General features: G+C 45.5%; 1 protein-coding gene across 1 annotated transcript in view; it reads left to right on the top strand.

The window, feature by feature from the left end:
* Nucleotides 1-1,032: 1,032 nt before the first annotated feature.
* The window catches only part of casz1 (castor zinc finger 1), a 507,648-nt gene continuing 482,289 nt past the window's right edge, over nucleotides 1,033-26,391 (top strand). The window contains exons 1-2 of the mRNA XM_038773686.1: nucleotides 1,033-1,139; nucleotides 5,303-5,406. The gene's annotated coding sequence lies outside the window, so the exon portion shown is untranslated. The remainder of the gene's footprint in view (nucleotides 1,140-5,302; nucleotides 5,407-26,391) is intronic.

Here is a 26,391-nt window from a genome sequence, read left to right as displayed (position 1 = left end):
TTACGAACCTTTTCACTGCAGGTAAATGGACACCAGTGGCTTTTCTGCAGAATGCACATTCTAATATTTCAGTATCAATTGCTATTGAGTCAATTTCCTGAAAAGTGAGTAAAACTGATGGTAAGGAGGTTATGCAAACACATGGAAAGTGCACATACAGCCTTTGACATGCGCCTGTGTACAATGTGTACGTGTTAATAATAAAAAAAACATGCTTCCTGCACCGGTACAACACACACACACACACACACACACACACACACACAGAACCAGATAGAAAATGTACTGGGGAAAGCCGGTATTTGTAAAATGTAGACAGGTGAAACAAAAGAGATGTTGCTTCTCAGCGATTACTCAGCATTTCTATTCAACAGTGTCAAAGGCTAATAAATATTTCAAACTAAATGTGCATCAATGCAGCTTCTGTCCCATTTGGCGTCTGTTCTCTCAGCTTTCAGGCAAGGACAGGTGCAGAGGGTGAAAAGGGAATTCATTTCTAACCAGTGTTTCGTGACAGTTAAGAAAATCTGAGACCCTAAAATGTCCCAAATCCTTACACTTTTGGGCAACAATCACTTTCAGCTGGGGCGTTGCCAGAAACGCGGCAATGACGTCTTTCTGCACAAATCAAGGTTGAGCAAAGTAAGCTGGCATCTTTCGCTGTATATTCTCCCGATGACGCAAAACAAATACAATGAAATTATATCCCAGCATTATTTAATTAAAAAGTGTGAATGGTGGAGCAGGAACGACTTCTGGCCCCAGCCACCCCCCACACACATTCAAACGCTCACACACGCAAATGCAATCTGTCTCCCTGGATCACTTTAAGGTCCCTTTGTGCAGATGACCGTTATTTTTCTATATTTCTCTTTTCATATTGTTGCAAAGACAGCGCACAGATTAACTGCCATTCCTAATGCTGCTATAATGTAATACCGCACAAAGCTTATTAATCGTGAGGAAATAACCCTGCTGAATCAACAGTATGTATTTAATACACTCAATGTCATTGGAAGGGAAGGGGGGGGGGGGTGAGCTGGTTTAAAAAATGTAAAGAACTGCTTAAGGAGGCAATGCTGAATTCACTTGTTTAATAATTCCATTGAAATGGGGAGTCTGACCTGGAGAGCGGTAAGGTGAGAGATTTCTTCTGCTTTCTAAATTTAATCCCTGTTCCAAACAGCAGTTTTGACCCTGGGTGTTTACTGAATCAGATGACAGGTTCACACTATTGTGACATTCAAAGAGGCACTCAGCACACTATCTTCCAAATGATGGCTTCTTATTTGACGGTTCTTTTTCAAACTTCCAGCAATCGAGTGCGTGAGAATGGAAAAGAAAAAAAATGTTTACTTGACCAGTTGCTGCTGTACAGATTTTTCATCAGGATTCCTCAGCAGTGCTCTCAGGGAAGGCTTGAGATAAGGGGGGACATTCTGCTAAGTGAAATTTCCTGATATGCAAGGAATCTGTATCTCCAAGTTTTAGACTAAAGCAGGAGGCAGTGAAGGAAGTACAATGACATTGGCAGAATGAAACAATACAGGATTGACTAGTGCAGGGCATTGCAAGGTCAAGCAGGAGAGGAAGGTCATTTGGTCCATCACAGTTCATCCATCCAGAGAGAATCTACACAGTACCCATCATGCCACCAGTTTCTTGATGACCTTTGCCTCCAGGTGGGCCGATTGGAGAAGCCGGGGGTTGTTGGAGATGTGAGGGTTGAGAGGAGATTTGAGAGAGGTGGTCAAAATCATGCGGTATCAGGACAGGGCAGATAGGGAGCAACTGTTCCCATTGGTGGAAGGATCTAGAACCTGGGGACACACAGCGAGTGGTTAAGGTCTGGAATGCACTGCCCGAGAGTTTGGTGGAGGAAGATTCAATTGTGTCTTTCAATATGGAACTGTTACATTACCTGAAAATGAATAACTCACAGGACTGTGGTGAAAAGGTGGGGCAGTGTGAGTAACATGAGTTGCTTTTACAGGGAGCTAGCATGGAAATGGCTGGCCAAATGGCTACCTTCTTCTCTGCAATTCTCCAGTAGTTCTGAAATCTTCCCTTCTTGCACTCTCAGGCAGTTCATTCCAGACCCTAACCACTTGCTAAAACCATTCTATGATCCTAACCACTCCCCTGGTATTCACTAACGTCCCTCTATATGTAAAGGAGTAGTTCCTGACAACAAACTTAGAGTTTGGCTTTCACCAATGTGAACAGTAGCCTTCATTCACTTTCCCTTAGGAACCAAAGAGCTCAGATAGTTTCAGTTTTCTCTTGCTAACTATCTCTCAGTAACGCTGTCCTCTAACACAGTTCCCCATCTTAAGTTAATTCATCCTGTGCTTCATTCGTTACTGAGGTGGGCACTCCCCAAGAAGAGATGGAAAACCAAATCTCCGAGGTAGCTTCCACCGCGAGATTGTAAAGTTAGTTTTCAGCATAATATTTACATTGCACTGAATGTGAATGATATTGCCTGTGACTTCACATAAGGAGAATCTGATGTGAAGTGTGCTCCACTCTGGCACTCACTAGAAAAGTACACAGGACACAGTCTACCCTCTGCACCTTCCACTGCCTGGCTGAGTTGATCAGAATCCTAGTTTAGTTTGATTAAAATGTTCTAGGAAGTGACTTACTGGTTCTGCTGAAAGACACCAGTCTCATTAATGTTAATAGCTCCTTGAAATCACTGCTTTGTGATTGTAAAATACCTAATCCCCATTGGAAAGAGATATTAACTACATTATCCACGAAAGAGTCCATAAAGTGAAAGTGGGAAACTGCTAATGAAAGATATTGTAATATTGTAATATTACAATGCCTCACAACGTGAGGGAGCTCTCTTCCCATCACCTCAATTATCCATTAACTTGCTACAGCAACGTGGCAATAATACTGAGGGCAAAGTGATAGAAGAATGATGTTGGTTTTAAAATGCATATATATTTAATGTAGAATAAATATAAAGAAGGGGGCACAAAGTCTGTTATTCAAGTTATAAAATTATTTGAACTACATTGAGATTAGAAACTTGCAACTCTGATCAAACTGTCTGCTATTCTCTAGTAATGTTGAATTGGGTGAAGTCTGTTACTTTTTAATAAAGTTGCTAAAGTTTTGTTCTTTATTTCCTGGTTAAATGGAGTTTATTTGATATTTAGTCCTTGATTAATAATAATCTTTATTAGTGTCACAAGTAGACTTACATTAACACTGCAATGAAGTTACTGTGAAAAGCCCCTAGTCGCCACATTCCGGCGCCTGTTAGGGTACACAGAGGGAGAATTCAGAACGTCCAATTCACCCAACAGCACATTTTTCGAGACATGTGGGAGGAAACCGGAGCACCCTGAGGAAAGGCATGCGGATATGGGGAGAACGTACAGATTCCACACAGACAGTGACCCACGTGTGAATCAAACCCGGGTCCCTGGTGCTGTGAAGCAACAGTACTAACCACTCTGCTTCCGTGCCGCCCACAACAAATTCCTTTGGTATGATGGCCCCATTGGTGCAGCTTATTAATTGTTCAATGTGTCAGGCATGAAAGTTTCCATTCTGCTAAATAGGTTGCTTCAGCCAGGGCTCTGTTTGGCCTTATTCAGCTCAATAAGCAGAAATAAATATCTGTGTTGATATAGCACCTTTCACGACCAACCAGATTTCTCAAAGTGCTTTACATGCAATGAAATAATTTTGAATTGTAGTCAGTGTTGTGAAATCAGATACATAGCAGTCACTCTGTTCATAGCCAGCTCCCAGATACAGCAATGTGATAATGGCCAAATCATCCTTTTTTGTGACATTGTCCGAGGGATAGGTATTGGCCAGCACACTGGGGAGAACATCCTGCTCCTCTTCCAAATAGTGCTGTACCGTCTTTTACATCTACATGAGGAGGAAGATGGGACCTTGGTTTAACATGTCATCCAAGAATCAGCACCTCTGACAATGGAGCACTCCCTCGGTCCTGCAGGTCAGCCTCGATTTTTATACTCAAATCCTAGAGCGGGACTAGCTCCAGGAACCTTGTGGCCCAGGCGTGAGAGTTGTTGCCAGCTGATCCATAGTTGACACAATGAAGGAACATTAGTGTTATTAGATAATGTCTCATGCTCTCACACACTTGATTATAACTGATGATAGGCATTTTGAATATGGAAAGAGCTATGGCTACAGACAAAACCTGTGTGAAGAAAATGCAAAACAGTAATCTCAAGAGGGGCCCAGGACAATGAAAGCTGATCTCAGCCGCTACAGTATTGGTGCATTCCTACAATTAAACCTAGAACCCCTTGGTTAAGGTAGGGTAAGATCATCCTGGATGCTCGCTCTTGACTCCTCGTCAACGACTCCTGCTGGATAATGCGTATAAATGAAGGTTGGACGATGATGGATCAAGCTGAGCTGCCAAATTGCCCTGTCGAGGGTAGCACATGAAGGATCGCTTGTTAGGCTAAGTTCCTGGCAAAACACACACGATTCAGAAGAAGGGAGGAGAGAATTAAAAATAAAATGGCATTTGTATTTGATGTTTAGTCCAAGTTGAAGTTGCTTTGCCCCATAAAGAATAATATTTGGTTTTTAAAAATCAACATTAGAACAAGCTGTCGCCAAATCAGTAATCGTCACGCCCGCGAGTCACAGTCCACAGGACAGAAGTCACAACCTGAGGAAAGTTTATCGACCCGAAATGTTAACTCTGCTCCTCACTCCATAGAAGCTGTCAGACCCCTGAATACTTCCACAATTTTTTATTTTTAGTACAGATTTCACCTCTAGATATTCCACTTGAGACTTCGAAACAGCTTGACAAGGGAAACAATTCCCTCTCAAAAATGTCCTTACAAACTTAACTATAATAATAATCTTTATTGTCACAAGTAGGCTTACATTAACACTGCAATGAAGTTACTGTGAAAAGCCCCTAGTCGCCGCATTCCGGCGCCTGTTCGGGTACACAGAGGGAGAATTCAGAATGTCCAATTCACCTAACAAGCACCTCTTTCGGGACTTGTGGGAGGAAACCGGAGCACCCGGAGGAAACCCACGCAGACACGGGGAGAACGTGCAGACTCCGCACAGACAGTGACCCAAGCTGGAAATCGAACCCGGGACCCTGGCGCTGTGAAACAACAGTGCTAGCCACTGTGCTACCGTGCCGCCCATATCTACATACTTCGTTTGATACAGGATTTCCAATTAATGTGTCATTTGGGAAGTATTAATGTTTGTAACATTCTCAAGTAACCAATTTTCTGATAAAACTAATACAAAGATTTGCTTTCAGCAACTAGCCAACTTCTGGCAACAGATTACTGCCTTCATTCATAACCCCCCACCAAGATGCTTCAGAGCTGGATGTGTACACTTCACCGGATCTGTGCCAACTCTGTGAGTGTCTTTCTCATCCTCTTTGCAAACAGTTTACATTAATATTATCGGAGTGAATTAGAATAGGGACATCATTCCTAATTAATGTGCCAAAGGTAAGGCTCCCCCATTATCCTTAAACCTGGGATGGAAATATATTTACCCAAAGGTCTGAAATGGGCGAATCAAATCATTCTCTGTGAAGGTGTTAAGCCGCATGCCATCAAAAGAAAGGTAATCCCACTAAAGGTTCCTGATTTCAGTTGGCCAGAACAAGGGAAATTGGAGCTCAGCTGTTCAGGAATGATGTGAGGACAAATTTCTTCACACAAATGGCTGTGGAAGTCTGGAACCCTGTCCCCAAAGGAAAAACGTGGAGCAAAGGTGGATTGAAGATACAGATTGAATTGAATGGCAGAACAGGCCTGAGGGAATGCATGGCCTCGTTTCGTTCCTATGTCGGTGGTATCTTTTAACAAAAATTTGGAGGACCCAATTTATTTCCCCAATTGAGAGTCAATTTAGCGTGGCCAATCCATCTACCCTGCCCATCTTTGGGTTGTGGGGGTGAAACCCGCGCAGGCACGGGGAGAATGTGCAAACTCCACACGGACAGTGACCCAGGGCCCGGATTGAACCAGGGTCCTCGGCACTGTGAGGCAGCAGTGCTAACCACTGTGCCATCTTTCTATGTAGGTGACATCTTTATGTCTTAAGCCACTATTAGCCCATTGCACTTTATGCAAGCAAGCGTGCTGTCTCTGTTGTACCTAATACATCAAACATTTCACTGTCAATCTCAAAGTGTATTACTAGATAACCTATAGTCAACAAAATTTTCAAGAGCATAATTTAATAATCTAAGTTTATTCAAAAATTGCCCATCAGAATTATTCAGTTGAATCAGAGCCTTGCAATTCTTGGCCAGCCACCTACTGTGTACCCAATTTGTCTAAATTATTAGATCTCAGCACTAATTATTTTATATTATTCCTTTGCACGTAGAGACAAATATTAATATTCGCATCTTTCATGAACTTACCGACTACCATGTGCTGTTTTGGAGAGATCATTAGCAAATCCTTTTTTTTTAACAAGATGATGACTATTCCCATTCAAAATATTTCAATTTTCTTCAGATTCCTTAATCTCAGTACACAAACGTCTCACAGTGCAAATGCAGAGACATGTTTTCACCTTCATCCTCTGTGATGCAACAATGGTTACTCTTTCAATTCTTTTGAATACGGGCTCTTCGTGTCTCTCCTCTATCCAGGCTAACACTGCAGTGCAGTACTGAGGGGGTGCTTCATTCATAATCTTTTTCAGTGTCATAAATAGTGTAACACCGCAATGAAATTACAATGAAAATCCCCTCATCGCCACACTCGGGTACACAGAGGGAGAATTCAGAATGTCCAATTCACCCAACAAGCACATCTTTGGGACTCCCTCAGTATTAGACTGGAATAGATAATAATTTTCACCCCTAACTCATTTGTTCACTCCCTCTCTCTCCTCTTCACCCATTACAATCTTCCCCGACACAGTCATTGTTCCTCTTGACTTATTTCTCTTGTTTTTCCTGAAACTTGAAATGCATCATCCTTTAAAAGAGTGGTTAATTGGGCAGGGTGTATAATGGGAGCCAATCCACTCCTGCCTGTTTTCATAGAATTTCATAGAATTTACAGTGCAGAAGGAGGCCATTCAGCCCATCGAGTCTGCACCGGCTCTTGGAAAGAGCACCCTACCCAAGGTCAACAACTCCACCCTATCCCCATAACCCAGTAACCCCATCCAACACTAAGGACAATTTTGGGCACTAAGGGCAATTTATCATGGCCAATCCACCTAACCTGCACATCTTTGGACTGTGGGAGGAAACCGGAGTACCCGGAGGAAACCCACGCACACACGGGGAGAACGTGCAGACTCCGCACAGACAGTGACCCAAGCAGGAATCGAACCTGGGACCCTGGAGCTGTGAAGCGATTGTGCTATGCAATGCTACTGTGCTGCCTCCACCTGAGCAACCTCACAGTCTGCCTCATTCATCTACAGGACCTCAGGACTGTGCGAACCTGTTGTCTTTTTCTTTAAACAGTCTCGAAGTCAGTAACACACAAACATGGCATCATCACACCACTGCTACACGCCACACTACCAGAAGGATGTGGAGGCTTTAGAGAGGGTGCAGAAGAGATTTACCACGATGTTGCCTGGTATGGAGGGCATTAGCTATGAGAAGAAGTTGAATGAACTCAGTTTGTTCTCACTTGAATGACGGAGGTTGACGGGCGACCTGATAGAGGTCTACTAAATTATGAGGGGTATAGACAGAGTGGATAGTCAGAGGCTTTTTCCCAGGGTAGAGGGGTCAATTACTAGGGGGCATTAGTTTAAGGTGCAAGGGGCAAGGTTTTAGAGGAGATGTACAAGGCAAGTTTTTTACTCAGAGGGTAGTGGGTGCCTGGAACTCGCTGCCGGAGGAGGTGGAAGCAGGGACAACAGTGACGTTTAAGGGACATCTTGACAAATACATGAATAGGATGAGAATAGAGGGGTACAGACCCCGGAAGTGCCAAAGATTTTAGTTTGGATGGGCAGTATGGTCAGCACAAGCTTGGAGGGTCGAAGGGCCTGTTCCTGTGCTGTACTTTTCTTTGTTCTTATTCTTCTTTACATTTATCTTAACCATCTCCCCTACTCTTTCCAATCCACAAAGGGTTTCACACTTCAAACCTTTGCTCTTCACGTAGTTTCTGGGTAGAGATGATATCACTGAACAAGACTGCCTGTGGCAAGAATTTATTGTTGCTAGTTATTAATCCAAAAGTTTTAATCTTAGTGTGCTCTGCAACTAAAAACAAGTGAAGCAATGTTTCGATATTTTCATAGGTTTCAGCTGGAGACCAATGCAGCGAACAATCACCAGGCGACAAAAATGATTCTCCATTAACGTTGATAAGTGTTAGCAAATATCACCCACCAATCAACCACCAATTGGAAACTTCTTTTTATTGTATAGATGAAACTATAAACATGAATTTGTGTCAACGACAAGATATTTGACAAGTGTTCCTGGGATCACAGTGTGGCCCATTGTCGAAAGATTGAGTAGAAAGGGTCTGTGTCCACTGCAGACGAACAAGAGGTGATTTCATTGAAACATACAAGATTCCGAGAGGGCTTTACCCGGTAGATAATGATAGACTGATGGCCCTAGATCAGTGAAGATGGAGGACACGTGGAGAGAGCAGTTAATAAAGCATACAGTATCTTGGGCTTTATTGATAGGGACACAGAGTACAAGAACAAGAAGGTTGTGCTGAACTTATACAAGACACTAGTTAAGCCTCAGTTGAAATATTGTGTACAGTTCTGGGTGCCACACTACAGGGAGGATGTGAACGCATTGGAAAGAGCGCAGAAGAGGCTCACAAGAATGGTTCCAGAGATGAGAAACTTCAGTTATGAGGATAGATTGGAGAGCTTGGGACTGTTCTCCTGGGAGAGAAGGCTGAGAGGGGATTTGATGGAGATGTTCAAAATCATGAGGGGGCTGGACAGAGTAGACGGGGAGAAACTGTTCCCACTTGTAAAAGGATCAAGAACGAGATGGGCACAGATTTAAAATATTTTGCAAAAGAAGCAATGTTTTCACACAACGAATGGTTTCGGGTCTGGAATGCACTGCTTGGAAGTGTGGTGGAGGCAGGTTCAGTCAATGCATTGATGAGGGGATTAGGTGATGATTTGAATAGAGACAATGTGCGGGGTTACGGGGAAAAGGCAAGGGATCGGCACTAAGTTATGGTGCTCGTCTGGAGAGCGGGTGCAGACACGATGGGCTGAATGGCCTCCTTCTGTGCCGTGACAATGCTGTGATCCGGTGATTAAGGCTATGGTTAGATCGGTACATTGTTATGTTAATATTTTTCTCCAGTTAAGAATTAGTTTTGCCACTGAGGTTTGTATAACATTGGGGTCCTCTATAGGCTTCGTAACAGTTTCCATTACAACATAAGGCATTCTATAATAAACCCTACCCCACTTCACACGAGCACAGAAATATAAAGTGTAATTAAATGACTTTATCTGAAACTATACTACAAATGGACAAAGGTATTAATGAAAACATGTATTTCTGGCTACTATGAGTAGGTGCAAATATGAAGCTGTATTCATTCTGTATCAAAAATCTTTAATAGTTGATGCATTTATAAGGCAGCTGATAAGAAGCAGAATTTGAACGGTAAAACAAAAATTGTGAACAGGTACAAACAAATTATGCTTTCTTTTAATTTACTTGGAAGTCTTCAAGGTCACACTGCACAAGGTTATCTCGCATAACTTTTACTTTGCTTGATGCTAAATGCATTGGCATCTACATTCCTCACTTTTGAAGTGTTTCTTTTTATAGCTCTTAAAAGATGTCAAATATTGCCTGTTTGTAACCTTTTAAAGACACAGTTCTCATTATCTGGAGACCATTTTTGGGCACATGTGGTGACTTAAAAGGCGAGTTTCCTTAATCTTTCTAAACCTCTTGCCTGGGAGTTGGTAAACTGTGACGTGTACTCTGCCAGCACTGGATTGAGTAGGGATGGAATGTCCTTTCCTGACATGTCCCAGTCTCTCTGCTGATTTGTGGCTATTGATGCCGAGCTTCAATGGAACATAAATTAGCAAGGACTTTTTTTCTTGTTAAAAATTAAATGCAAGATGAAGAAGAATTAATGTTGACCCCCTGGAGATGGAGGGGGAGGGGAGGTGCGGCTGCTGGGGAAGGTGATGTTTTGGTACATCATTGGACCACCAATATGCTGCAAGAAGAGGCAAAGAAAACAGGGTTCTTTTTTAAAATTTGGAGTATCGGAAAGCCTCTCTCAGATTAAACTCTCTCTGGCGCTGAACTCAAGAGGGATTGATCAGATTTATGATGCAGTTCACTAGTTGTTCTGTTTGAGGCACTGCCTCTTCATCTGTTATTGTGCAAAAACCCGCCCTTTAATATTTATATTTATTCTGATTTAATCATTTCCATTGCACGTTTAATATTCAGAACACTGTCAATCCTTGAGCCTCTTAATTCTCACTGGGTTTGAATTATTCAGAAAAAGATCAGTTTTCCACCAGCGGTGGTTTCTGTCTAAACAGTAACCAAATAAATCCCTCAAATTAGGAGACAGAGGTGGGGTGTTTTGTCCTGTTAGTAAAATTAAAGAAAAGCCTCTTTACTGATCAGTAATTATAAACCCTCCCCCAGCTTATTCAAAGTGCTTCCTTGCACATACAAAACCAAATATATCCCAGAGGCTCGGATTTTTCCAATGGTTGTCTGCTTTATCTTTTTTTTTTATATGCTAGCAATCTGGGGTGTTCTGTTACATCTGTGAGCTATCAGAGGAACATGACAAATAGGAGCAAGAGTAGGCCAATCAGCCCTTGGAATCTGTCTCTGCTATTCAATAAGATCATCGCTGATCTGCCACCTTGCTGATGGGTAGCTGCCTTCTTGAGGTGCACAGTTAGGAACACCCACAGTGCTGTCCTGGAGGGGGTTACAGGACTTTGACTCAGTAACGATGAAGGCACAGTGATATATTCTCTAATCACACTGCTGTGTGGCTTGGAGGGGAGCTAGCAGAGGATGGTTTTCCCATGCGTCTGTTGCCCTTGTCCTTCTAGCTGCTCAAAGTCCCAGGTTTAGAAGGTACTGTTGAAAGAGTGAATTGTTGCAGTGCAATTTGTAGATAGTTAACATGGTGAGCTGATGCTGGAGGGTGTGGACGGATAGAAACAAGATGCTGTGCTATATAGCCAAGTTGTTAAAGTAGACACCTGTGGCCATTGTTGTAGTGATATCATGGTTGTGTTGTAATTCACTGACTGACCACTAGGAGTCTCACTAGTATATAGGTGAATGTTAGAGTCCGCTGACCTCAGACTGGCTGGAGGAAGCTGAAGAGAGATCTTATTGTTATTCATCTGTTGCTTTGGGCTCAAGTCGCACTTCGCCGTCTTAAGCTTGGAAAGCTCAGTTGACACACCACTGAGAGAGTGCAGAACTGTGGATGTTCTTGGATGAGATGTTAAGCTGTGGCCCCGTCTGCCCTCTGAGGTACTTGTAGATGATCCCATGGCATCATTTTGAAGAAGAGCAGGGGAGCTCTCCCTGGTCGATATTTATCCCTCAATCAATATCACTCAAATAGATGATCTGGTCATGATCACATTGCTGTTTGTGAGAACTTGCTGTGCACAAATTGGCAACTGCATTTCCTGCATTACAGCAGTGACCATGAGCCTGTGACGTAAGGGAAACATTCACACCAGGAAATGGTGTACATAAGATTAGTGAGGAGAGTGGGTTATGAGCAAAAGGTCAGGAGAACTCAGAAAAGCTTGAAAGAAGACAAATGATGGGCAGCACGGTAGCACAGTGGTTAGCACAATTGCTTCACAGCTCCAGGGTCCCAGGTTCGATTCCCGGCTGGGTCACTGTCTGTGCGGAGTCTGCATGTTCGCCCCGTGTCTGCGTGGGTTTCCCCCGGGTGCTCCGGTGGGATTACTGGGTTATGGGGATAGGGTGGGGGGGTGTACTTGGGTAGGGTGCTCTTTCCAAGAGCCGGTGCAGACCCGATGGGCCGAATGGCCTCCTTCTGCACTGTAAATTCTATGATTCTATGAAAGGGCAACTTGTAAACAAACACTAAATAGAATAAAAATAAATATTAATTTAAGATAAACCATGAATGTTAACTAACAAAAGGATGTCCAGAAAACATTCATCACACAACCGGTAATAATTATCTGTAATATTTCTGACAGTGGAAATCAAAATGTCAGAAACATTCAGGGACAGGTTGCTACTGTGATGAGGCATAGTCCATAGGTTAGGTTGGATGGTTTGAACGGCCTCCTTCTTCTGTGCCTGACCAGATTGATAGGATATATCAATACTATTGATTAATATATCAATGGGCGGGTTCTTTGGTTTCAAAACAAAGTGTTCCTGCCAGCGGAGAATCTGGACTGTCCCACGCAGGCACTTGCTGCATTGCCAAGGTGGTATTTCCATACCCTCACTCCGCTAAATTATGCATAACAATCAGCAGTCTCCCTGCACTGACCGGTAACAGGCTGCCATTTTTAATGCTCTGGGTTCAAGTCCCACCCTAGGACTTGATGGCCAAGGACAGTGCATTCATAGTGCAGCCAATAGGCTGAGTCTCAACCTCCAAATCCTGTCACCCACGCCAATGGCAGCCGGTAAGACCGGGAAGAATTCCTGGTTAGCCGTGCGATGGAAAATAAATTGGAGCCTCGACCATTACTATCTACAGGCCCACGCTACAACATGGGTGTAAAAGTGCACATTGCCACAGCAACTCAGACTCGATGGCCTGGCCTGCGTGGGTCAGATTAGTGTCAAGAACACAGGATCCAGTTGGGGTGGATTTGGGACCTGCCTCCTTGTCCTGCACTACGGAAACTGTGTCATTGTGGGTCAGACCAGCCTCACAGCGGCAGGGCCCCAGTTCAGTTCCGGCCTCGGGTGACTGTGTGGAGTTTGCACTTTCTCCCCGAATCTGCTCTGGTTTCCTCCGGGTGCTCTGGTTTCCTCCTACTGTCCAAAGACATGCAGGTTAGGTGGATTGGCCATGATAAATTCCCCCTTAGTGACCAAATGGTTAGGTGGGGTTACTGGGTTACGGGGATAGGGTGGGGGCGTGGGCCTAGATAGAGTGCTCTTTCGGAGAGTCAGTGCAGACTCGATGGGCCGAATGGCCTCCTTCTGCACTATAGGGATTCGATCATTCTTTGGACATGAACTGAAAAAGAAAGGCAGTGAATCATACAGGCGTCAGCTGAAGATTATTTAACACGACAATAGAAAGATGGATTGTTGATTAACATTAAAAGATCCAAAATATTTTGCATTATGTACAAAGTAGAAACTTTAATGGATATCTTGATAAAAATGTATGGAATTGGAAAATGACAGACAGTAAAATGAATACTTCAGATCAATCTCCACAAATGAAAACTGTGGACATATTTGAAATCCAGTGAATCTTTAACATATGGACAAATCTTAGGAGTTTCAGGTGCAAGTAAGCAAACAGGGATTAACAGTGAATATAAACTCTGTCTGTAACTTAACTTTGATAATACAATAGAAGCAGATTGGTGAATTACAGATCATTTTGTCTTACTTTGGTAATATACGAGATGCTCAGGAGAATTTTATGGTATAGTATCGACGTTCATTTACAAAGCAGAGTCCTTAATGGGTAAATGATACAGCTTTAGATGGAATGCCTCCCATAATCAGGGAGCAACAAAATTAACAGACAAGCCTTTTCAAAAAATGTCTTCATTGGCAAGGTCAGCATTTATTGCCCAATTGCCCCCGAGAAGGTGGTGGTGAGCTGTGCCCATGAAACACTAATCTATAGGGTGCAGTTACAACACTGTGTTGTTAGGGAATTTTGACCCAGCAACAGTGAAGGAACAGCGATATAGTTCCCAGTCAGCGTGGTCTTTTTAACTTGGAGGGGAACTTGCAGGTGGTGGTGTTCCAGGCACCTACTGCTCTTTTCTTCAAGTGGTTAGAACCGTGGCTTCACAGCGCCAGGGTCCCAGGTTCGATTCTCAGCTTGGGTATTTGTCTGAGCGGAGTCTGTATGTTCTCCCCGTGTCTGCGTGGGTTTCCTCCGGGTGCTCCGGTTTCCTCCCACAAGTCCCGAAAGACGTGCTCGTTAGAGGAATTGGACATTCTGAATTCTCCCTCTTTGCACCCGAACAGGCGCTGGAGTTTGGCGATGAGGGGATTTTCACAGTAACATCATTGCATGGTTAATGTAAGCCTACTTTTAACAATAGTACAGACTATTATGACTAGAGGTTATGGGTTTGGAAGGTACTGTTGAAGGGAAGGAACCTTGGCGAGTTGCACTGTGCATTGGTGGTGGAACTAGAGAATGTTTACCGTTTATTGATTAATTATAAATTAGTTGGAGGGCAACCCGGTGGTGCAGTGGTTAGCACTGGCACTGCGGCACTGAGGACCCGGGTTCGAATCCTGGCTCTGGGTCACTGTCCGTTTGCATATTCTCCCCGTGTCTGCGTGGGCTTTGCCCCCACAACCCAAAGATGTGCAGGGTAGGTGGATTGGCTAAATTGTCCCTTAATTGGAAAAAAATAATTGGATACTCTAAATTTAAAAAAAAAATTAATGAGTTGGGTTTTCAGAAAGCACTGGATAAGGTTCAAATACAAGGCTTTTCAAGAAATTTAATAGTCAGAGAAAGAATGGAAAATGAGCTAACTGGATTGAAAATTGGAATGGTATTCCGAAGCAGAACATAATAACAAATAAAGGAATCCCATAGAATTCTACCGAGGCAAGTTCGGATTCTTTGCTGTTTGCAACATTCAAAATAGATATGGAGGAAGGAACTTAATAAATAAGATAATGTTACATTTACTACTGATAGCAATCTTTGTGACCATATTACTAGCTTCTTGCGGGAATGAGACTATTGGGATGGATAAGGTGATAGAATTCCATATGGAATTCATATAGATAAATATTAGCTACCACAGGTCAGGAAAGGAAAATTGCATCACTGTAGATTGCATCTCCATAGGATAAGGTGGAACAATGAGAAAGGTTTGGTTGTAATTTATTGAAATTATCCAGTCTGGGTGTGGACGAACGCCTTATCATGCCCGATTCGGTAACGAGGCCGTTAAATCTTACACAAGGTATCTCGTAAGATCTACAACGCTCAGAATGCTTCATGAGATCAGACATCGTAATCTAGATCCCGCACTCGCTGGTTGAGATCCAGATTTACGTATTTAAGTCAGCAGTTAGACTCACTTACATATGTCGCTGTCCGATGCTCCCGAGGCTCTAGAACAAACCCCCATGCCCGGGAGGTCTCGCCATCGCATCATTTAGTACTGGCCCACACTGATCTCCCAGATCATCAGAGGCCCCGGGCTCTGGGCAGGGTGGAATCCTGATACTCCCACTGCCACCCAGGCACCTTGGCACCAGGTGGCACTGCCAGGGCGCCAGGCTGGCAGTGCCAAGGTGCCCAGGTGCCAGGTTACTCAGGCCATGGATTGGGGCACGGGGTGCCCTGCCCTTATGAAGTGGGTGAAGGGGGTCTTGAGGACCCCCTCACAGGTAACTTGGGGCATTCGGAGGGTCCGGAGGCTGCGGTGGAGAGTCCAAGGGCTGGGGGTGGGGGGGGGGGGGGGGGGGGGGGGGGGGGGGGGGGGGGGTTGAGAGATTGGGGTGCCATTTAAAGATGGTGCCCTGATCTCTTCCTGCACTGACCTGCTGAGTTTGCCTGTGCAGGAAATGAGGTAAGGACGGCTTCGGCGTTCCTTCCCAAGGCCCCCCAAAAAACCCGTTTGATAGCGGGGGTCGTTCTCGGTGCCAAACATCCCACTAAATGCATCCTAAACGCGACTCTGTTTCTTTCCCATTAAATGGCGTCCTATAGCTTATTGATTTTTATTCATTGATGGGATATGGGTGTCACTGGCTAAGACAGCTATTATTAGCCCTCATCCCTCATTCCCCTTGAGAAGGTGGTGGTGAGCTGCCTTGAACCGCTGCAGTCCATCTGGTGTAGGTACACCCACAGTGCTGTTAGGGAGGGAGTTCCAGGATATTGACCCAATGTATCTGCAAACTATCAACAACCATAGTTACCCAATAATATTCAATCACACAGTGAAACGTGATATTTTTGTCTGGGGTGGTAGTTTGAAAGAGGCCTGTTCTAGTCATCGTTCTTTCAGGCACTTGGATATCAAATGGGAAGTTTACAGGTCAGAGCGGAAATATTTAAAATATTGGAATTGAAACCCACCTTCAAAAAAGAGATGAATGATTATTGACAAGCAACAGACTGGTGTCATGTTAAAATGTCCCCATCGAAGGGCGGCACGGTGGCGCAGTGGATTAGCACTGCTGCCTCACGGCGCTGAGGTCCCAGGTTCGATTCCGGCCCTGGGTCATTGTCTGTGTGGAGTTTGCACATTCTCCCCGTGTGTGCGTGGGTTTCACCCCCACAACACAAAGAATTGCAGGGAAGGTGGATTGGCCACACTAAATTGTCCCTTAATTGGGCAACAATTAATTGGGTGTTCTAAATTTATATTTTTTAAAAATTGAGTCAAAATCGCAAGACGCTACCTTGGTGAAAGGTTTACCTTCAGTTAGCCGCCTTAACAGGAACTGGAAAGATGACAATGGAAATTTCATGTGAATATTTTGAAGAAATAGCACAGGTAGGAACAAAGGAATATAGAAACAAGCATTTAGACCTGTGAGCATAATCTGTGATAGCCTTTTCTCATTCTATCTTTTCTTAGATTCTAATTTTCCATGTTGACTGTCCCTTTTGAATCAGTCGGTTCTGAAAATCCCTCGTGATTACTTAAACCACATATGACTCTTTCAACAGGAAAATTTCAGTGAATATGACAGCAAAAATAATTTTACTTGATAAGCCTAAAGGTGAAAGAAGAGGCAAGTGCTGTGAGTGTAATGTCGAATCAAACACACATGTCAGATATTTGAAGTGATGTAAATTTTGCTTCCCAGTTATTACCACATGGAATGTTGCGATCAAAGCAGTGCGCGTACTTCAACCAATCTTTATACCACTTTGCACGTTCCAAGATAGGTTTAGCAACAGTGGCATTTTTTTTTACCACTAGCGAACAAAAAACACTCATTAAGCCAACCAGCAGGAAACAAATCCAATTAACTTAAGTAATTCTGCATATTCCAATCTTTTAAACAGTGAATGACCTCATGACTATAAGTCACAGTTGGAAAAGGTGGATGGACTAAAATAGTGGCCAATGTGCTTTTCACCTTGGACCAGTTCACTTTACAACCCTCACATGAGGAACAAAATTGTCATTTTGATTAGACAATGCCAGTGAATGGAGCGAATGTGTAGAATCAGACCCCCCCCCCCCCCCCCAACCCCCCACCCCCAAGCTGTCCTTGTCGAATTATTCACTGTGTATCCCCGTGTTGTGTTATTTGTGTTTTATCCTATGAGATTGTTGTACTTCTCACAGAATGTTTATACATTCCCGATTGTGAGCCTTGCGATACCCTGTGTGATTCTGTCACCAGGGGGAGGAAGGAGACGTATGCAACTGTACAACTGGGCCACGGCTGTAATCTTAATGGGCAGAGATGGTGGTGGGGCAGATGCAAATCCGGGAATGGCACAATCATTATCTCATTATGGGGCACCAGCCCTTGGAGTGCTGTAACCCTCTTCCTCAGAAACAGCCAGTTTGTTCTGGAGGAGCCTGACACGTGGCGAATGGAAGTTGTTATTTGCTGGGACTTTCCTTCCTTTGAAGCACTTCCCTACAGCCAGTGGAAAGCTGGTTTTACTTGCTGGGGTTTCAGCAGAGTGATACTGGGCTGGATTCTCCGATTTTGAGTCCCATGTTCGGAGGAAGTGTCTACTTTTACAATGAAAATTAGGCGGCGCCCCCGGTGGGGGGGTTTAGCAACTACACCACGTAAAGCTCCTGGCGTTCCCGACATAAACGGCAAGAGAATTGCCGGGCCTGCAGCGGTCGCTCCGTACAACATGGCGCCGGCCGCGCATGGACCCGGCCTGAGAGATAGTACCGTCCTGTACACCCCTCACCACCCTCGGACCATCCTCCACCAGTCCCCCCAGCCCCCGCCAAACCCCCCCCCCCCCCCAACCAGCCAGCGGAGCGGCTCCCCCCCTTCCCCGACTGTGGCGGCGCTGGACGCAGTCCGCAGGGGCTGGTTTAGCTCACTGGGCTAAATCGCTGGCTTTTAAGCAGACCAAGCAGGCCAGCAGCACGGTTCGATTCCCGTACCAGCCTCCCCGGACAGGCGCCGGAATGTGGCGACTAGGGGCTTTTCGCAGTAACTTTATTTGAAGCCTACTCGTGACAATAAGCGATTTTCATTTTCATTTCAACCACGCGAGGTTGACGAAAACTCAGAGCACACGGGTCCTGCGCTGTCGGGAACTCGGCCCATCGAGGGCGGACCATTGGGGGAGGACCTTCTGGTGACACCCTGTGGCCGCCCCAGCGGCGTGCAGTGTACTCCCTGATGATGCCGTTTTGGAGGGGGCGGAGCTGCCGAAAAACGGCACCGGCCCCGATTCGGTCGCAAACAGGGATTCTCCACCCAATCGCCGAATATGATTCCGGCTTCGGGCAACAGAGAATTCGGTCCACTGGGATGGATTCAGGCACTGAATCCAGCAGCAGAGCTGACCCAATCACTGAGGGATGGCGGTTTAGAATTGCTGGGTGAAAACTAGGATAAGAATACTGAATGTATACAAATATGGTATTGTCGCCGTCTGCCATATCTTTGTTGTTTATGAATTTGGCAATAATTCTTTCACTTCACCCATTGCCTCCTGTGGGTGAGATTGCTGAGTTTAAACTCCACCTGCCTGAACGATACTTGGTTAATCGCCAGATTAAATCAAAGCAACTCAAGCTTAAATCAAAGCTTAGAGGCCAATTTCCAAAGGGGGTTACAGTATCACAGAGCTTTTGGCATCTCCTAGTATTGTCAAAACTTCAGTTTATCATTGGAAGTTTACAAATTACTGTGTTGTGCAGTTAACAAGGGCTTGTGAGGTCCCCATAGGGGAGCACTGAATGGAAATGCAACACCAAGGGACAAGGATATGGAAACTTCAGTTATGTTCAGTCTTTTATAAACCTCAGAGTCAATCAGGATCCCCTAGAAAATATTATATTTATTCAAAGGATGTTGTTTGAAAAAAATTTAAAAACATCTTTTCACAGTCGAGTGGGCAGAAAATACTGGAGCAGTGCGCGCACCCATTTCTATCCTGAACCAGCATTCACACTCGCCTATTTGAACAGATAACAGCCTTGAAAATCTGGGAGTGTTTCAGTTAACCAGCATCAGACACTCTCCAGCACAGCCAGCCAGACAGCAGCCGGGAACTGGATACGCTAAATCCCATCCTTCATGTTGCCGGCGCCAGGAGAGGGTGATGCCTCCAACGACCTTTGTTACACGAAGCATGGGACGAGGACAGCAATTCTGGACTCGGTCTCGTACCTGAGAATTTCAGCTTACATCTCGTGGACGTGCGCTGGGACGGACTGGTTACAGCTTAGCAAGGGACAGAAGTGGTACTTAGCTGGGTGTCGAACGCAGGATTGAGTCCAAGAGCCCTGCAGACCATGAATGATTTAGAATTACAATCAATATCGGTGGCGCACTGGTTGGAACTGCTGCCTCCCAGCGCCGAGGTCCCAGGTTCGATCCTGGCCCCGGGTCACTGTCCGTGTGGAGTCTGCACATTCTCCCCGTGTTTGCTTGGGTCTCACCCCCCACAACCCAAAAATATGTGCAGGGTAGGTGAATTGGCCATGCTACATTGCCCCTTAATTGGAAGCAAGAAGAATTGGCTACTCTAAATTTATTTTAAAGAAGCTGATAAAAAAACAATTACAATTAATATAATGGATAAAAATTTCCAAGGAGCAATGGACAGACTCCTCCCAATGAGGCAGGCCATTCCTGCCACATCTTCTGACCCACATACAGAAGGTCCTTGGGGAGGGGGTGGGGGGGGGGGGGGGGGGGGGGGAGAGAGCCACTGACACCCACAGCAACCTCGACCCCAGGTCTTCACACCCCACATCCTGGAACTCCATCCCATTCTCCCAGTTCCTTCGCCTCAGTCGCAATTAAAAACAGCTTTGTCAAAATGTCATCCAGATTCGGAACGTCAGCTCGTTTCTCTCTCCCCTGATGCTGTCAGACCTGCTGAGAATGTCCAGCATTTTTGTTTTTTGTGAGCAGCTGTCGCTACACTGTTAGAAAAACTGTTGAATTCTCTCTGTTCAAATCAGGACAATAGATGTAGAGGCGGAATAGGTAAACACACGAGGGGGATAGGAAGTGAAGGGAATGCTGAAAGGATGAGATGAAGTCGGACATGGGAATAGAGCTGATGTGAAGCATAAACGTCCATAGAGGGAAACCGGGTCAAATGGATTGTTTCTTTATTTTTATATTTTATTCAACGTATTTTCATATAAACATCAAAATCAGAAGGACAACCAAACAACTTTATAAATAACCAATACCCACTCCCCCCTGCTCCCTTAATCCCACCCCCTCCTTACATCCCGCCTTCCCCATTTTAACCCCCTTACCCCCACCTGCTGACCCATCACACCTCCGGAAAGAAATCAATAAATGGCTTCCTCCTCCGGACGAACCCATCAAGATGAACTTGACCTTCTCCAGTCTCAGGAATTCTGCCAGGTCACTCACCCTCACTCCCGGTTTCGGGAGCTCCGAGTCCCTCCACTCCAGAAAAATCCATCTCCGGGCTTTCAGCGAGGCAAAGGCCAAAACATCGGCCTCTCTGACCCCCCTGGACTCCCGGGTCTTCCGACACCCCAAATATCGTCACCTCTGGACTCGGGACCACCCCCACCCCCAGCACCTCAGACATCATGTACAGGGACCCCTGTCAGAACCCACCCAGCTTGGACACGGCCGGAACATGGGGACGTGATTCACGGGCCCCTCCCACGCACCGCCCACACCTATCCTCTACTCCCTCAAAGAACCTACACATCCTCGCCGCCGTCATATGCGTGCAATATATCACTTTAAACTGAGTGAGGCTTAACCTCGCACAAGATGAGGATGCCTTATAACTCCGCAACTTCCGGCCACTTCTCGGCCCCCACCTCCCCTCCCAGCTCCTCCTCCCATTTACACTTCACATCCCCCACCAGGGCTCCCTCCCAATTCATCAACTCCTTACAGACATCGGACACGTTCCCCTCCCCTATTTCACCCCTCGACCGCACCTTGTCCTGCAATCCCAGGGGTGGCAGCCCAGGAAAGCACGGCACCTCCCTCCTTACAAATTCTCGGACCTGCAGGTACCTAAGCCACTCCCCCTGGGCATCTCATCCACTTACTCCAGGACCTCCAACTTCGGAAATTTGCGAAGCAGATCGGGTCACCCACATGCAAAGAGACCCTCTGCTCGATGCCCCCTCCCCCCCTGCTCAATCCCTCTCCAGTCTCTCCAGCACCATTGCCAGCGGCTCTATCGCCAAGGCGAAGAGCAACAGGGAGAGTGGGCATCGCTGCTCGTCCCCCCATGTAGCCCAACGTACCCCAAACTCACTCAGTTCGTCTGCACACTCGCGACCAGCCCCTTATACAGCAACCTGCCCAAAATGCCCTGCCCGAACCCGAACGCCCCAACACCCCCAGCAGGTACTCCCATACTACCCACTTGTCCGCCTTGTCCACATCCATCGCCACCACTACCTCCTGCCCCTCTGAGGGCATCATGATTACATTCAGCAACCTCCTCACATTCGCTGTTTACTGCCTCCCCTTCACAAAACCCATTTGATCTTCACCTATCACCCTTGGGATGCAGTCCATGATTCGCCAACAACTTGGCATCTACGTTCAGTAATGATATCGGCCGGTACGGCCCGCACTGCTCCAGATTCGTCTTTAATATCAGGGAGATGGAAGCCTGCAACAGTGTAGGGGGGCGTTCCCCCATCTCCCTTGCTGCATTAGACACCCTCACCAGCCAGGTCTGCCCCAAACCTTTTATAAAGCTCCCCTGGGAACTCACCCAGCCAATGGCTTGTTTCTTTGCTATGAATCCCATGTTATAGGAAACCATTCTCTGACAGTTTGACACCAAACAAATCAATAGAACAGGATGTATAACCCAAATTCAGCCCTTGTTTTATTCTATCATAGGATGTGGGCATCGCTGGTTAGGCCAGCATTTATTTCTATCCCTAATTGACCTTGAGAGGTGGTGGTGAGCTGCCTTCGCGAAACGCTGCAGTCCATATCGTATACATACAACCCTCGACAGTGAAGAAGGGTGATATCGTTCCAGGTCAGAGTGGCACATGGCTTGGAGGGAAACTTGGAGTTGGCGTTCCCAGGCATCAGCTGCCCTTGCCCTTCTAGGTGGTAGACATTGCAGCTTTGGTAGGCGCTGTCGAAGGAACCTTGGCAAGTTGCTGCAGGGCATCTTGTAGATGGTACACACGGCTGCCACTGTGCGTCAGTGGTGGAGGGAGTGACTGTTGAAGGTAGTGGATAGGGTGCCAATGAAGACTTAATTAAACGTGTTAAAGATAGAGACAAAATTCAACAGCCTTTTTGAGAGATGCGAGGCATTGAGTGCCAGAGCTAGCGGTACATCGGTGACAGTGGTTGGAATTATCTACAGAGCTAACTTAGGAAAGACTCTGATTTATATCAGGCCAGTGTCTTCAGGTTGTAATGTGGGTTAAGTGGAAACTGATACAATTCCCAATAATGTCATCCCTCAAGCACATTGTTATTTCACGTTAAAATATACTAAAATAAAAACTAGAAATTCTGTTTCAAAATGTGGCATGGGTTTCTTGTAACATTGCTAATGAGAGACTGAGGCAAAGCTAGTTGTTTTTAAGTAATATTGTTGGAGTCTTGACTCATTTAAAATAATTATAAGATTAAGATCCATTTCTTCATTTATGTTCAAGCAGTTATACTCAAAGAAATGTTTGTGTTTTTTTTCATCGCTGTTGCAAGTTCAGCCTTGTTATTTTAGCATTATCTCTTTTTTTTTTGAAAAATATCAGATGATGAAAAGGTAGATTTGCAATTCCGAACTGTTGCAGAAGAAGCGGCTTCATAGCGTTGGAAGTGCAACTCGTCTGGATTCAAACTTCTTCTTTAAAGCATCCAGCTTCATCCAACAGCCCCCAACAAAAAGAACATTTTGAATACAGAGAATCCTTTCCAAAAATAAACCTGCTGCACTGTAATCCTGGCCTCAGTCGGAAAGTTAGTCAATAAGATCAGAAAGCAGTGAAGAGGGGGAACACAATAATGCAGCTTTCTGAGACCCAGTGAGGAGGTTAATGGGTAGAGAAGAAGAAAAGTAGTTTAAAGTCAGACTTTGATAGCGAATACCAGCCAAATGTCAGCTGATGCAGAGACTGACAGAGACTCACCAGGAATGTGTGGCAGACATTTATTGCCAACACTGTGTTCCCTTTGACAGACTGGGGCAGTTCTGATCGGTTGTGCGAAGCTTCGGGAATGGAAGGCATCACAAGTAGTTGAGCCAACCAGAGAGAAACCTGTATGTTAAGGCTGTTGTTCAATTGAATTTGCTTGGATCAATCTTGGGGGCGGGGAACTGGCAGTAGTCCACCCAGTTCACCCTGCCCTGCTGTGGCTGCCCTCTCTGCTGCCCTATGGCATTAAAAGTGTCCATTGCGCCCCCGATTGGCATTAAGTAGCTCACAGACTGAGAAGGACAGGTTCAAAAGATAATCAACTGACCTGAACCGATAAAATCTGTTGTGCACTCGCTTCTGGAATTAAAGTTTCAACAAACAGCTAGAATAACAGGAGAAATATTTTACTTTACAATCCTGCTGCCTTGAACTAAGAAACTTTGATTTGGGACAAGTGCCACTGGCAAGACTTGCTGGTTATTCTAACTTGATCCAGATTTAATCTTGAGGTTGCATGACCTCCACAATTTTGAAATTTAACGTAAGTGGGTTTCCATGAAGAATGCAAACAAACTCCGCTCCCAACGCTGTTTAAAGGGACACTTTTATCAGGTAAAGTCCCTCAGGAAACATTTTGAAGAGTTTGAAACATGTAAAAAATTTGAATAGTGATGTTTTACATGCTGGGTATCTGCCATTCCTGACCTCATTAAGTTGCAATTTTTAATTAAAGAACAAGCTAAAGCCACTCACTTGATTTTCTCTGACAATCCAATTTTCATGGGTTATCCACTTTTTCTTGAAACTGGACAGCAATGTTTTTGTTGAGCTTGAAGTTCATCATGTGAATTCCAACATCCTCACCCTGTTTTCAAATGTCTCCATTCCATCATCCCATTCCACCTGAGCGGCCTCCTCCCTTCAAGTGTCCTCCAATCCAATCAAACTGGATTTTTCCTCACTCACTCCCTCTATCACACCATTCATGTCACTCACTTAGCCATCGCGCTCCTACATTCTTCAATTCTCTCCATCTCACCACCTGCTTTCAAAATCTTCCTCAAAAGCCTCAGTTCTCCATCTGGGCATCTCCATTTCCTCATGCTTGGTGTTCACTCTATCCTTTTCCTTCTTATTGGAAAGCCTTCAGAGATGAGAGAGCATCGGAGGGTCACTATAGATGGACAATGTGTGCGTCAATGTTTCGGATGTCCACACCATGGGTAGCTAACAGAGTGCCTCCTGGTGCTTCCCTACAACTCTACCTATCATCATCCAAGATGGCGCCAGGGCGAGGCGACTTCTTGCAAGCTGTGCCCAGCATACCCTCTAATTCTATCTTTTACTCTCGTTCTATGCTGCAGTCTCTCTTTCCTTCCCTATGTACGGTATGCATTGTTTGTACAGCATGCAAGAAACAATACTTTTCACTGTATACTAATACATGTGACAATAATAAATCAAATCAAAGACATGGTCACTTTTCTCAAAACAGTGCGTCTATTGCATGTTTAAAACGGAGGTGCTAATTATCGATGCATCTTCTGCAGTGGCCTGGAATGGCAAAATACTTAATTTACCTTTCATTGGCATATCTAGTGTGGTAATGATACAGGATGGTGGCTCCAGATCGAATCTGATGTGGTCAGATATCTTGTGAAAATCTCCTCTGACAGAGCTTCCCCGGCCCCCTCCGCCCTAGATCCTCGTTTAAATCATGTCACAGTTGCACTTGGTCAATGGAGATTCCAACAGGTATGCCTCTGAAGATTCCCTAGCTGCTCTCTCTTGTTATTCCTGCTGCAAACCCTCCGTCGATACAATCCATACGCTGCATAGTTGGACAGAGAGAAGGAGGCTTCCGAATGCATTTTAGTTTCTTCCCAGTTAGTTTTGTCCGCAAGGTTGGCTCCCTTGATCAAAATGAACGTATTGCCCAGGTTCCTCTTCCTGTTTAGATCCATTCCGATCTACATCCCCAAGGCCTTCTTCAAAGCGCTGGACAAACTTATCATGGCGTTCGTATGGGGGGGTGGGGGTAAAAATGCTAGGATCCCAATGAAGGTCCTACAAAAAACAAAATCCAGGGGGGGGGCTAGCCCTCCCGAATCTACAATTCTACCACTGGGCGGCAACAGCCGAGCGAGTAAGGGGATGGATCCAGGAGCCAGAAGCCGAGTGGGTGCGTGCGGAGGAGGCCTCCTGCATGGGGACCTCCCTCCGGGCCCTCGCCACGGCAGCACTCCCATCCCCACCCAAAAAACACTCCAGCAGCCCAGTGGTGACGGCCACCCTCCAATCCTGGAACCAACTGCGGCAGCAATTTGGCCTGAACAAAATGTCGGACAAGGCTCCCATCTGCAACAACTATAGGTTCAAACCAGCACTGACTGACGCCACCTTCAAAAGGTGGAGGCAGGACGGGGGGACACTGACAGTCAGGGACCTATACACGGACGACAGGATTGCAACACTGGACGAACTGACAGAGAAATTTCAGCTAGCTGGGGGGAACGAGCTACGGTACCTGCAGCTCAAAAACTTCCTACGAAAGGAGACAAGGACGTACCCACAACCGCCACGACAGACACTACTGGAAGACCTACTGGACGCAAGTATCCTAGAGAAAGGGAACTGTAGCGACATGTATGACCGACTGGTAGAAAGGGACGACACCGTACTGGACGCAACAAGAAGGAAATGGGAGGACGGCCTGGGGATGGAGATAGGGTGGGGACTCTGGAGCGAAGCACTGCATAGGGTCAACTCCACCTCCACGTGCGCAAGGCTCAGCCTGATGCAACTAAAAGTGGTACATAGAGCCCACTTAACGAGAAACCGTATGAGTAGGTTCTTCCTGGGGTGGAGGACAGATGTGAACGG

Source organism: Scyliorhinus canicula, chromosome 16 (genome assembly GCF_902713615.1).
Source record: "Scyliorhinus canicula chromosome 16, sScyCan1.1, whole genome shotgun sequence".
Lineage (NCBI taxonomy): Eukaryota > Metazoa > Chordata > Chondrichthyes > Carcharhiniformes > Scyliorhinidae > Scyliorhinus > Scyliorhinus canicula.
Note: the sequence above shows the minus strand (reverse complement) of the source record. Positions and strands in the feature narration are given on the sequence as shown.